Source organism: Aethina tumida, chromosome 1, assembly GCF_024364675.1.
Source record: "Aethina tumida isolate Nest 87 chromosome 1, icAetTumi1.1, whole genome shotgun sequence".
Lineage (NCBI taxonomy): Eukaryota > Metazoa > Arthropoda > Insecta > Coleoptera > Nitidulidae > Aethina > Aethina tumida.
Window position 1 is genome coordinate 56,932,535 of NC_065435.1, and position 15,271 is coordinate 56,947,805.

At 29.2% G+C, this 15,271-nt stretch overlaps 1 long non-coding RNA gene across 1 annotated transcript; it reads left to right on the forward strand.

The window, feature by feature from the left end:
- Positions 1–14,549: 14,549 nt before the first annotated feature.
- On the forward strand, positions 14,550–15,066 carry LOC109597451 (uncharacterized). Its single transcript, XR_002191429.2, has 3 exons — positions 14,550–14,712; positions 14,775–14,875; positions 14,930–15,066. It is a non-coding gene; the product is annotated as an uncharacterized LOC109597451 (long non-coding RNA).
- Positions 15,067–15,271: the final 205 nt, after the last annotated feature.

Here is a 15,271-nt window from a genome sequence, read left to right on the forward strand (position 1 = left end):
GTATTAGGACTGTGGATTTTAATAAAAAATTTATGCAACATTAACATTTCGTAACAATGTACGAAATATATATATATATATATATATATATATATATATATATACAATTAATTACAGATTTTTTGATAACCGAAATATTTCTTCTTTGTATCTAACATCTGTATACATCTGTATGAAGATGATACAATATCAAAATTATCAAAATATATTTTATTAATTTCATTTACCAAAGGCGTTAAGATTTGAACTCAGTGCTGATCATTTAACATCAAAGACAATAATAACCATTGCTTTACAACTTTTATCCGAAATCAACCAATTGGTGACGCCCTAAACTTTTAAAGATATTTTTGTTAAAACTAATGTTAAGTCAGTATCTAATATTTTTAAATATTTTTTACATTTTATTTCGCAATTTAGATAGCTTAATCTAATCTCACATTCCTTAAAATTGAATAATAAATAAGTTATTTTCATTTCAAATTAGTCACACAATTTGTTAATGATTGTTGTATAATTTAAAAATATTTTCAAATAAACTACAACTCTTAACCAAAAATAAGAAAAATACTTTATTTTATAAAAAGCTCCTTGTAACAAGCTAATTTTATGGCTAAATAGTAGGTAGTAATAAGCAATGTCGTAAATCGGAAAATACCGAGAGAAGAGATTATAGAGATGTTCTTTGCTTATTATAATTTTTTCATCATTGGTCGATGTGAAACTGCAAGAAAAATTATAATTCAGCGTTACCAAGATCAAGAGAAACAAGATGAGATGGTTTAAAAAATTGATAACTGGATAATTCGAATGTCAAAATCCAATCCAATCTTATTTTCTACTAAAATTAAAGCCAAGTTGGAGAAATTGGTACCGGCTGAAATTATCTCAGGGACTTCGAGAAGATATTTAGTGGATGGGGGTTCGTTTGACCCCGAGATCTAGAAAAAGCTTAGTATCTACTAAAAATGGAAAATTCCAATTTTAATTTGCTTAGGATTACATTCAAGAGATCACAGAATAGTGGAAGTTTTTAGTGACGATAAATTTAATTTATAAAAAAATTATACTTATGTTAAACAACCTACAGAGCAAACCTACACAATAAGTTTGTTATACCCACAGTGAAACATGATGGCTGTTCAATTATGTTATGGGGATACTTCAATTCAGAAAAAATATACAGTATCGGGCCATTTTTCATAAGTGGAAAAACAACCCCAAACCATAACACTGCGACCTCCATGTTTAACAGTTGTTGTAACATATTTTGGATGAAGTCTATTGTTTTTAGGGCGACGAACAAACTGTCCACCATCAATTCCGAAAATATTAAACATTGATTCATCCGAAAACAGTATTTTTTTTCAATATCTTGCTATCCAGTCCGATGCGAAAAGAAGTCTTCCTTCTCAATTCTTTTTTGAATGACAGAGTTTGCTAGACGTCTTCCTAACAGCCATGCCTCCATTAATCGAGGCTGAATTATCCTAAAAACTAATTGATTCATCTCCTAAATCTCTTAAATTTTGAGTTGCGAACATCCTTGAATTATTTCTAATATGCATTTTTATGCGACCATCTAATACTCTGGAGGTTTTTTTAATTAACCCAAATCGTCTTCGATTATTCACATTTCCATGAACTCGAAACTTTTTAAATTGTTTTTGATACCACAAACGGCTCGCTTATAACTTTTTGCGATCCTGAATTATAGGCCTCAATAATTTTATTTTTTAAATTTTCCCACAAATATTTACCACGAGGCGTTGTTCTTAATGTAAACACAATATTCATGTGTGAATGATAAAAATACGACTGAAAAATATTCATTTTAATTTTATAGCGTATATTTTATTGGTTTTTAAAAATAATAAATAAAAACAGTTTCTCTTCTACTAAACGTGAAAAATGTGTAGAATATAAATGAACTAATAGAAATAAAGTAGCGGACATAAATAAATGTTTTATAATTTAGTTTTTAAACATTTTATTTAATATATTAATTAATAATATTAAGATAGTCGCTTTAATTTTGTCCGACACTGTATGTAACATTTTATAGAACAGGGGTGGCCAAAACGTATTTAAAAGCTATGCAAAATTTTTTTACAGAGATCATATTTATTGAAAACATATAAATAAAAGTACAAAATATGTGTATTGAATTTAAATATTAAAAATTAAACACATTTATTTCACTTCTCTTGATAATTCTTGATTGAACTCGGGTACATTTAACGAGAGCCACAAATAATCCTTCAAAGAGTCGCTTGTGGCTTGTGAGCCTCAGGTTGGCCCACCTATTATAGAATAAGGATATTGTAGTTTCTATAATACAATATAAAACAAAAATAGTAAATTTATATACAGTTCACAATAAATAAAAGACCACTACTGTATATTTATATATCTAAATAATGGTTAAATAATAGCTGCAGTAGAGATTTCTAATTACGAATACTGCGTAAATCGAATTACCGCAATTATTCGTACAAATACCCATTCTTCTGTTGAATTAACCTGCTACTGGATTATTTTAAAAAACCGCCCTCGCAAAAAGCAATTACAAATTAAATTCGAAATTAATTGAATCCATTCGAAATAGACGAAATAAAATCCCAGCAAAACAAAAACAATCGTAGTTCAGTTTCTCGATTAAATATTTTAATAAACATTTTCGTGATTAAACTGGCATTTTCCATTGAACGCTGAAAACCCAAGTGATGGTATCTTATTATTATGCGATTAAACCACGACCGTGGGGATAATTTCCATGGAGGAATTTTAATTCAGCTCCGTGAAAAGCTTAATAACACAAGGAAATTCATTTATCATGTCAAAAGCGAGTTCTTATTTCAAGGTAAATATCGGGGAACAATGCAGCAAAGATGCCGCTCCGAAAATGCGACGCGATATATAAAAAAAGATATCCTTAATTCAGCGGGATAGATAGGTTTTGCGGAAGGGGAAGCGTTCCATAGGTCCGACGTGCGATTGGGAAATCTTGCGGGCGTGAAAGTGAATGAACCGCACCGCAAATCAATTTGCGTCTTTAAAAATTCACCGAAACATTTAAATATGGTCGGGGCACGGGTTCGTTCCACGAAATAAAAACTTTTCGCCGCGCGTTCGTTTGATGAATGGCCGCCAAGCACGAGAAATGAAGCATATAAAGTAGAAAACTGCTTTACATGGCGGCGGAGACGGAAAGGGGGAAAGTCGATACGTTTACAACACGAAAACGCGAAAATCTTGAAACAAACAGCGCCGGAGAGTTTTGGGGTACGATTCGTCGACCGTATTTGACCACAACTATTCTTATCGTGTGTGAAAAGGAAAATTTTTTATTGTTAAGTCGGATGAATGAAACTATTTATATCAATATTATAATGTATAGAATTTAGATTCGTATAAAAAGGCTGACACGTACAGTAGTGGTCATTATTATAGCTACATTTTAAAATGTTAAATATTTTAGCCATAATTCTTTTATTTAACGTGAATTGTTAAAACAATACTAATTTATTATTGTTATTTTATGCAATATTATAAAAACTTAATGTTAATGTAACTAAAATGTTATGTATATTTTTCAGAATTGATCTGGACATAAATTACATCAACCATAATTTTGAAATGGATTTTTACTGACTAAATCTATGTTACTTAATTTAACATTAACAGTGTGTATAATATCCTTTTTGTTTTATAATTTTGGTCTATCTCTGTGGCATAGACTTGACCACTTTCCGAATATTCGATAAGTTCCTTGATTCCTTCAAGTTTCTTGAATTGTTGTCTCTAGTTCGGTTTAAATTTATGAAATTTTTATGTCGAATTTAGTTATAAATGTAATCCCCCATATTTTCTATGATCTTTTAACCAATAGTTCACAATTTTGGATTTGTGTTTGGGGTCGTTTTCATGTTGAAATACATTGAAAAATTGAAGGATTCTCATAGCATAATTGAATCTCCATTAGGTTTTACTGTAGATGTAACAAATTTGTCTGTAATTTTGTCCCCGTAGAATGTTTAACAAAAACAGAATCATAATTTTTTTATTAATTAAAATTAACCTCGTCATTACTTCAAACCTACAAAAAAACAGGATTTCTCTTGTAGGTTTGGACGCAATCCTTGAACTAATTTCAGCAAGTCCCATTTTCTCCAAGTTGGCTTCAATTTTAGTTGACAATAAGAGTGGATTATTTTTTAACATTCGAATTATCCAGTTATCGATTTTCAAGTTTTTCAACAAAGACAAAAATTTTTCGTAGCTACTACTTGACCAGTTTTCCCACATTTTTTAATTATACGGGAAATTTATTTTGGTGTTGGTAACATTGAATTATAATTTTTCTTACAGTTTCACTTCGGCGAATGAATTATTATAAGCAAAAAACTGCTAGTAAATAATCGATTTAAATTTACAGAGAGTAATGAAAGATCATAAAATTCAATAAAAAAATTGCTATAATTTTTTCTATTGAAAAAAAAGAAAATACGCAATTTTTTAAAGAATAAAATTAGAATTTGCTATAATTATGTCCACTACTGTATTTATGGAAAACTTGACTTTATTCCGATATGCTATTATGATTTATATTTAAAATAAAAAACTGACTATATTATTTATAGATTTATATTTTTTATGTCAAAAAAATTTTGTTGCTAAATGTTTGTTTTCCAAATATCTAAAATTAAGACTTGTTTCGTTGTCATAATTATTTAAATTTGTTTTTTCATTTTTAAAATATTAACATTTATAAAGACTAGTTGAATAAATATAAAAAAATGTTTATTATTTTTAATTAAAACAACTAGTATGAATGAAAAAAATATTGCAATTAATAAATTTATAACAGAAAATTTTAAAAAATATATATTTTTTTTTTTCATTTTTAAAATATTAACATTTATAAAGAGTAGTTGAATAAATATAAGAAAAATGTTAATTATTTTTCATTAACAAAACTTGTATGAATATAAAAAATATTGTAATTAATAAATTTATAGCAGTAAATTTTAAAAAATATATTTTTCTCATATGTTCAACAATCAGTGAAACAGATAAAATTGAAAATAAGAATTAAATTTTTGATATATTATTCTTGGTTCAATCCAGAAGGAACATGCTAACAGACTAAAATAAATTAATCGTTAAACCTACTCATTTAAATTAACTTGATTAAAGAACTAACATTTAGTCATTATCAAATTTCTAAAATCTGATTTTTAAAATATCAACTTTCATAAAACTACAATGTATAAAAGTCTATTAATGAAAAGAATACTGCATTTAATAAATTTGTTGTAGAAAGTTTAAAAAAAAATATATATTTTTCTAATGAGTTTAACAAATAAAATTGAAAACTACAATTGGATCTGAAAATTGATACCTTTTTCACAAAAAAACCTTAATAAACTTTTATCGTTGTCGGATGACATTGAAAAGAATACTACTTATTTCGTTCTTGAATATTTAAATTCTCTAATTCATCAAGTTCTTTAAATTTTTAAAATGAAAAACACAAGTAGACGTTGTATCAGCCAACTACGTTTCTCTATTTAAATTTTATGGAATGTCTCGTATTACAGCATTTAATATTTTCATTATAAATTGCTCGGCTTTCATACAAATTCTAGAACAGACGGCAGGCAACACGTGGATTTTCCATTACTGCAAGGCGTACTTTTTTATTTTCTTTCATGACTGGATCCAGCGACGAATCTTTTCATTGTTTGTTTGTATCACGGAAAACCAATCGATGCTCTTGTCTCCAATGAATTTTATATAATTTCCATTCTAATTTCTCCAGACACCTCTGCGAAATGTTATGTAAATTTAATTTCCCAAATGGACGTTAAAATATCTGTCTCAACATTTTTTGCCTGTTTATCTCACAATGACCCAAAAATACCGAATTAAATTAGGTTTCCTCAGCGTCTTCATTAATTCTGCGGTTATTTCTTTTTATCTGTTTACTCTTTAGAATTAATTACTTTCCGAAAAATTCCATCCCCTTAATTATTTAGGAATGCCCGAGGTTATACTTTACGATTTCAAATGTCAATTAAAAGTTGTCTTAAAGAATTAACTTTTCGTTTGGAAAATTCCCTTAAATCTTCATTATAATCTATAATGAATAAGAAAACAAGATAATGAAAGTCGAAGACAGTGTTCCTAAAAGTTTAGGCCCAAAACGTAAAGGCGTGTTCTATATTCTCGACAGTTTTTTAATTAAATTTCCCTTACGACGACTTTAAAAATAAAACATACAGGATATGTAAAGAGGTATGGCTCAAAATAAGCCAAAAAGTGATAATAAATAAGATAGATAAGAAAAATTATTCGTTTTTAATACATTTATCTGTCTACTTATTACTTATTTATTGAATAAAAACATAAGACAAAAGTACAAAACATGTTCAAACTGGCCCTTCTTTCATTTCTAGTCAGACATGATATCTTCAAATTTTCGAATTCTAGAACACCCTCATTGTCATTTTTTGATTAATTCATAGCTGCAGCTCCTCGTTATTTTTATAGTACTATAGTAACGTTTTTAAATATCCTCAAAAATTCGAATGGATTTATATAAAACGATATTACAAGTTGTAATTCAGATTCGTTCTTTTCATTTATATGGAAATGTTTATTACTTTTCTCTAAAAGCAATTGAAAAATGAATTGGAATAATATCATTCTGAAATCACATTTGCTGTCTTTAATCTAAAGAAATTTCGGATAATCCATTGTGTTCTGCAGAAAATTAAAGTAAGTATCCAGAATACCGCAGCAGAACCCATCCAAATGAGTAATGAGAAAAATATGCATAATTTGTAAATTAAAAGAATATTAATTTTCCATAACATAAGACCCTGTATACAATATATATAGAAACATACTGAGGATATTGAGATTATCCAAAGAGAGAAGCTACGTCAACATATTTAACGAAATCGCCTTTAGAACGAAATTGAAAATCAACACTTCAGTCTTTTATTCAGTATTAACCACGGAAACTTCATTTCAGATTTAAGCGAAAATAAAAATGGAGCAAAAAAAATGAAAAAACTTCACTCACAGACGTTCTAAAATTAAAGTTTCGTTGGAGGTGTGATTTTAATTTTGCCATTGCGAACTAACTGAAATTTTTAATCAATAAACAAAGTGTGCCGTGACGGCATCGTGAAAGTTTGAATTAGTGTTTTAGAGGGTTAAATTAATGTACTAGTTTAAGTTTCGGGACCCATCAATTTTAGGTAAGTTTAGTATCATAATGGATGGAAAACCCGCTTGGATTTACGACCCAAAATAAATGTAATTACTATATGCAATACGTGTAGACGATAAACGACTGTGAGTATAATAAAATAAACTGGAACATAACATAAAAAATATAATAAAACGATCTGTCGTTGGTAAGTGTTCAATTTCCAAAGAAGAGGGTGATACGAGGAAACGGGAATAATATACTCGAATCCTTAGGTGATATTTGCAGGATACTGGTTAAAAATGCGATCATTTCCCTCGAGCTTGTTTTGTACGTCATAAATTTGATTGAAAACCTAACGAATAGACACTTTCTTAGAGTGAGTACTATTATATTTAATTGCTTTATCAATACCATTTTTTCCCCGGCCAAGGACACATAAATCTCGACGATGTTACCCATACCTTGAGACAGGTATTGCTTTTAAGCTCACAAAGAATAATTTATGGCGCGCTTTAATTAAACTCTTTTTTTAATAATAATTAAGAACGGGGCATTGAAAAACCCGCTGCTTCGTTACTGACTTTATTATTATTAGTATTAAATGATTGATCTGATTTAAAATGTGTACGTGGTTTATAGTGCAATCAATACAGTTAATAATTAATTTGCTATAGCTAATTATATTATTATCGCATAGCTTACTGCAGAAGGTTAAACTTAAATAAATTACTAATATTGCCTTGAATATTAAAGTACAGCGAATAAATAATTTGTGTTTTGTCATTATTCTCCTTAATTAAAGTAACTTCTAATTTATGCTAAATTTATTATTGAACATTTTCATAGACATCTAATATTTATATACAATGAATTTGAAAATGGTACACCCTCATAAAATTTGGATTTTTCGTCCAATTTTGTAATGGATATAAATTAAATTTCATAAAAAAAAATGTATATTCATAATTTTTGTGGAAAAACTACTTTTAAATGTAATTTAAGTTCCCCATGATCATGTAATTACTGTCAAACTTCGAGTCATTACTTTCCAAAAAAATATATTTTATATTTATATTTATATATATATATATATATATATATATATATATATATAATATTATAAATTTATTATTGAACATTTTCATAGACATCTAATATTTATATACAATGAATTTGAAAATGGTACACCCTCATAAAATTTGGATTTTTCGTCCAATTTTGTAATGGATATAAATTAAATTTCATAAAAAAAAAATGTATATTCATAATTTTTGTGGAAAAACTACTTTTAAATGTAATTTAAGTTCCCCATGATCATATATATATATATATATATATATATATATATATATATATATACTAGAAAATAAAATATACCAGGCCCAAATAGTGGAGGTAGTCAACCAAAGTTGTAAAAAAAAATTATTAATAGAAGTAGTCCTGAAAAGAAGTGGGAAATAGTTTTCAGTGTATAAGATAGCCGCTAGAAGAACATAACATCACTGACCTAAAAAACTTAATTTTCGTTTCTGAACTGAACTGATCACTCTATAAAATTGAAAAATTTTGATATTAATTATTTTGTTAATTTTCTCTTTTGAATATTTGTTTAACAGAATGAGCAATTTCGAATTATCACTTAAACGCAACAACACAAATAAAATCAAATCAAAATCCATCGGAAAGAATTAGGAGTTCTCTCCAAAAATTCAACATATCGAAATTCCATTCTTTTTACAATTTTATTCAAATTCACGAATTTTTTGAAAATGTGTAAAATTTTATTTATAATTGTAATTAAAGAATATTTTCCCAATTTAAAATACAAATCAATTTTAATTTATAACAGCAAAAATGTGAGAAGACAATTTAATAACAAATAATGTTATTTTAAAAAGATTAACAAATTTTTTTATTATAAAAAAATTTTTGAGTACTAAAATCATGGTTCCAAATAATTTTTCGTAACTGTGTATGAAGTTATTGTTGTTTATAATATTTATTGCTCTTTTATTTTATGTGAAATTGAATAATTTCATAAAGGAAAGTACTAACGAACCTCTCGAAAATGTATTTTAATTTTTAAATGTAATTAAAAAATATTTTTCCAATTTAAAATAGAAATCAATTTTAAATCACGACAGCAAAATTGTGAGAAGACAATTTAATAATAAGTATTGTTATATTGAATTGAATAATTTCATATAGCAAATAAGTAACGAATTCCTGAAAAGTATATAAAATTTTATATTTTCCCAGTTTAAAACACAAATCAATTTTCGTTCACAACGACAAAAACTTGAGAAGACAATTTAATAACAAATATAAATATCCTGCAAAGATCAACAATATTTTATTATAAAACAAAATTATATTGTTTTATTTATATTTTTGAATACTGAAATCATAGTTCCAAATAATTTTTCGTAGCTACGTATGAAAATTATTGTCTACAATATTTATTTTATTATAATATTTCGTTTATTTTGAATAACTTCATACTTCATACGAAAATTTTATTTGATGACGAATTAATATAACTTTAATATTTGTCGAATAATTGAATAAAAGAAGTTCACAAAAGTTATTAGATTACTTATCATGAAACGTTGCAATAACTCTTCGATACTGACAGAAGTTCCTTTTAGTTAAATTTCCTTTACTTCTATCCGTTCTAAACTGTTATATTTAATACATATACTTAAATATTATATAACTAAGAAGATAATGTAAAAAAGTTAATAGAATCATGTGTCCAGAATACAGATTGAGGGTTGGTATTGATATTTTTATTATAGATAGCTAAATGTTAAGGGTCAAAAATCAATTCCAGCCAAATACTCTTCTGTGGACAAAAGTAATACATATGATGATACAGAAGAAGCGATAAGCGTATTCGGAAATCCTGCAATAATCGTGTCAAGAATAAGAAACAACTTGACAAACCTCATCATAGATGAAATTGTCAATCTCCTCGAGCGGTCTCCCGTAGAGCTTCGGCGGGAACGGTTCGTATTTAGCGGGAAGACGTGATCCATCCTCGACGCTGAGCTTCCTCCGCGGCTGGAACCCATACTCGCGCACCAACTGCACAGTTTTTTTCTGCAGCCGTTCGAGCGACTCCTTCGTGAACGGTTTCACTTGAGTCTTGGCCCTCTGGTGCGATGCCGAGACCGGCTTCGGCGGATCGGAGCTGCGTTTCGCGGTCGCGTCGAAGCCCCGCGGCGGCTCGAGCACCTCGAGCCGGGCCTCGGGACCCCACGGATAAGACACCGGCCGCTTCGGCTTAACAGTCCTCGGCGGTTCCGCGGAGACGACGTCCACCAGGTCATCGGCGGGCTCGGGCGGAGTGTTCAGGGGCGTCTCCGGCGGCGTGTTGGCCGCCTCGTCCCCGCCGTGCGACGTCGTCGACATACCGGTGTGCCTATGGGCGCCCGCTGCGGGCCACGTTGCGAAGCGGCATGGCGAAATTCTCGCGCTAGACTGGCGGTCGCGGAGCGGTGCCCGCTGAAGACGTGGAGCGGCGGCGCGGCACAGAGGCGGCCCTCCACGCCGAGAACGGCGGAGGTTGGTGCCGTCGAACTATACTTGTGCAACAACTGAAATGCCTCCAAACTGCTCTAAACAATAACACTTGGACAACTGCATCCGAATTACATACTGCGCTGTATTACATTTCGTACAATCGAAACACTTACTTACCTACCTGTGATGCTATAATCATTAAACCCAGTCGTTTCAGCTGGAACGAAACTGCACCACTTTTCGTTTGAACATACTCAACATTTTAATTCAAATAACTACTACTATATTTTCACGCATAAATTGTAAAAGTTTTCCTTGTTATTTAATTCTTCGGTCTGGGATCATTTCCCTACCACATTATTTAAAAACTTCAAATTACAAGCGACAGAAGTATTAAAATTGTTAAAAATTCCTTCCATTAATTAATTATTATTACTATAGTCGCACCGATAATCAATTTTTTGGCATGTCGATGCTTTTACTTATCCATCAAGCGATTGCCGATGATTTAATAAATTAAAACATGTTCTAATTTATATATAAATTAGCAAAGATATAAATATACTACACTGCTAATTAAAAGTAAATGACTTATTAAAGTAAAAATACATTGCACTTGTACCACAAAGGTAAATGTATAAATTACTTAATATAATAATAATAATAACAGATAATTCCCCATTATTTATATCTCAAAGGGTTTTCATCCAAGAAAAACAGCAACAAACCCCTTATCAAAGTTTTATAAAAATATTATAAAATAATATTCAACTACATACCTAAGATTTAAACACAACAAATTTGTACAACTTTATCACAACTATAAAACATTAAGTAGTAAATATGAACACATTAGAAATGAGAAAATATACATATAACCTAACCTCACATACATATATGCAGGGGTGGCCAAAGAAATTGCAAACATAATTATTTGATGTTATTTAGAAAATGGACACCCCTAATTAAATACGATGAAAATATTATTTTATGACACTATATTCTTTTTACAATTATTCATCTTAGTCAATATAATTAAATATAAAACAAAATAAACATAAATAACACACACTTAAAAAATATATGTATATGTATTAAATAATTTATACATTATACAACTTTAAAAAAAATGTTAATATTTTGTTGGAGTTCCATTGTTCGTTATAACCACCTGTAAATGGTGAGGCAAAGCTCCAATAAATGGTAATGGTCGTTTGAAATTAAATTCACACAATTCTTCAATTAATAACCACAATACACGTAAATTTCATGGTTTTTGGTGTTATAATTTCCAATTGGATTGAACTTTTGTATCTTTTAAACAACTTTGAGCAACTTTTCATGCATGCAGCATTATCATGCTTAAAAATCCATGTAACTAGTAAATTGTCATTGGCAAATGGTTCCATTACATCTATTATGATGTCTCTATATATGAAACGGTCCATTTTACTAATTTTTTGTTATAACCAAGGAAACGAACCCCAAACCAAAACTTTTCCTTCACCATGTTTCAAGGTTTTTGTAGTGTATCTGGAATTCAAAATTTTATTAAGAGGACAATAAATGTATTTTTTACCACCTGATCTTATGCTATTGAACATTCACCACTTTAAAATACCCTTGGATTATATATTATTATTATAATTAATACATTTTTGTGCAAACTTTTAGTCTTGTTTGAATATTCTTTTTAGATCTAAATGGTTTCTCTACTAAAATATATCCTTGCAAGTTTTGTTCATTCAGTCGACGTCTAACTGTTCTACTAGACATACTGACATTATATGATTCAATTAATTCATCTTTTATTTACCTATAGAACAAGAATGGATATAGCTTATTGATTTTTTCCATTTGTCTGTCCATAAAAGATGTTGTTTTTTGGTTAAGACATTTTCTTATTGTATTTTCAATCGAGTGTGTTGTTTAATATTTGTTAAGAAGCACTGTAGTGAAGTTGTCAGCGAAAAATGACATATATGCAGGGCATATGTGGGTGAGCTGAACACAGAGGAGAAAAGGCAGGCGACGGTGCCAGCCCTCTGTCGACTGAGTTCGGGAGAACAAAACCAATGAGGAAACCTCGCAGAATCTCCCTTGGGAGGGGGATTGGAATTGGGGTTGGATCCCACGATCACTGGTGTGTGGAGTGGTACTGAGCCTCAGGACCACGATAAGGTGGATCCATCACGAGGTAATACCTAAACTATTTTCTTAAGAATTTGTCTATTTATAAATATAAGTTTGTGATTGATTTTTTTTATATAATTATAGTAATCATTTGTCATTTTCAAATTTGTTCCATCTAAATAGAAAAAAGAACAGAACAAAAATTCTGTAAAATTTACGTTATATATGATTTCAGTTTAATTAATTGATTAATTTATAAAAAGAATTATCCTATAAATAATAATTTGATAAATTTCAGATTTATTATATTATTTATTCAGTATATCCCATTTATTTAATACACATTTTTAATTAATTAATTAATACAAAAAGCATAGTTTATCTGTAAAATAAAATAAAATTGGCAGTTATAGAAACTGCCGATAGAAGTGAAAACTTCACACATAATGTTTGAATTAAATTTATCAACATCAATCTGGTTTTCACATCTATTGACACTCCGAGCAACAATTATATGCATGTTTACATGGTTTTTTATTATTCAAATATATTACGGGCTATACAAAATCATGACAAAATATAAATACAATTTAATTGAAATAAAAATTAATATACAATGTACTAGATTTTTAACATTATGTTAATTATTTGCGTCATTGTCATCACTATTTTCAACACTATTTATAGACTTTTTGTTGAGTTTTCGATCATTGAACATGGTCATTCAAATAATAATCAAACAAGCACACTATATCAACAATGCACAGTATATACATATTAAACTTTTCACTGAATCCATTCAGTTTCACTTATAAAATATACAAGCACTAAACGTCAAGTGTATAGCTACAGATATACTGCTATAAGCATGTCGGTGACGCGAACATACGAGATTTTATCCATCCAAAACGTGTCTAAGGCGTTCAACACACTGCGCGTGCGTCACTATCAACACGATTCCCTGGTTGCTAACCAAACTTTGAACAATTGATGAACGAGCATGTCGGTAACGCAAACCCATAAGATTTTCCCCTACCAAAAAGTGCCCAACGCGGCTAAAAAAGTTTTCACTTCAAAAATTGGAATTTTATAAACGATTATTTTAGGTTAAGATTGGTCGCTAATATGACCAACATTTTAAAAATCTGGAGCATGACTAAAAAAATACAAAGAACCAAGAATTATTTTTTGATAATTTATTATTTATATTTTATGTTTAAATATTTAATCACTGGGTGATCGAAAACATACATGGATGTGATAATTCAAATTTGTGAAGAAATATCTCCAATTAACTACTGAAACTTAATAACATTATTCTTAATAAATTAAAATTGTTATGTTCATGAACCTTTTTTGTCATCGCTGATTAATTAGAACATGTAAATTTTATTGCATTCTTTAAAAATGCATTTAGACTTTAAGTTTCGAATTAAAAAAAAGGGACGAGTTCCCGAAAATTACAAAATGTCAAAATCCTCAATAAGAGTATACATTTCAGTACTGTATTTATTGTATACTGATTTAATAGCAAATGGTGACAAATAGTGTTATCTTGAATAAATGAAAATAATTTTAACTGACTCCACAAAAATTACCAATAAAAAAATCAAATTATCCGTGTATTCAATTGTGGTATTAACATCGCAGTTGCATTCGAATTTCGTTTAAACAAAAATTTTACGGAAACCATGGTTGTGAAACGAACAACATCAATTTGTAAGTAAAAATATTATTTGTTAGTCTCTATTGAGCTGAAATGGATCAGGTGGACAAGTGGGTACTTATTATAACATGTTGCCTGCTAGTGGGATACGGCCTTTACAGAAGTATGTTTGCTATCATTGATATAAGGTTTATATATATAATTTACATAATTAAATATTACTAGTAATGAAACGAGGAAATAAAGAGCAAACGCCACCGCTTAGGAGAAGTCGCAGATTGGCAGGTCTAGATCCCCTTCCTTAAACTACCACGGCTGAATTGATTGTAAGTGATTTTTGTTATAAATACTGCGTATAAGATACAAGCATTCATTTTTAGACAAGATAGGCTCTTATAATGAAGCTTTATTAGAAAAATTTGAATATGGATTTTTGAAAAATTTCTTATATACACATTGAACTTTTATATAAAAAAATTATAGTCAAGATTTAGATATTAAATATTATACATTTTTATTATTTGCTCTCTTTATAGACAAGTAATAACAATATTTTTACAGCTACAATCTGTTCCGAAACGTTAGTCACGTACGACCGATCAAGTTTTTATTAATTAATATTGCCCTCCATTAAAGTAAACTGCAATACAAATCATAAATCTCGGATCAAACAAAGCTAATAAATCTGGCGATAGTGCCGGAGCCATCGAACCGCGTCTAAT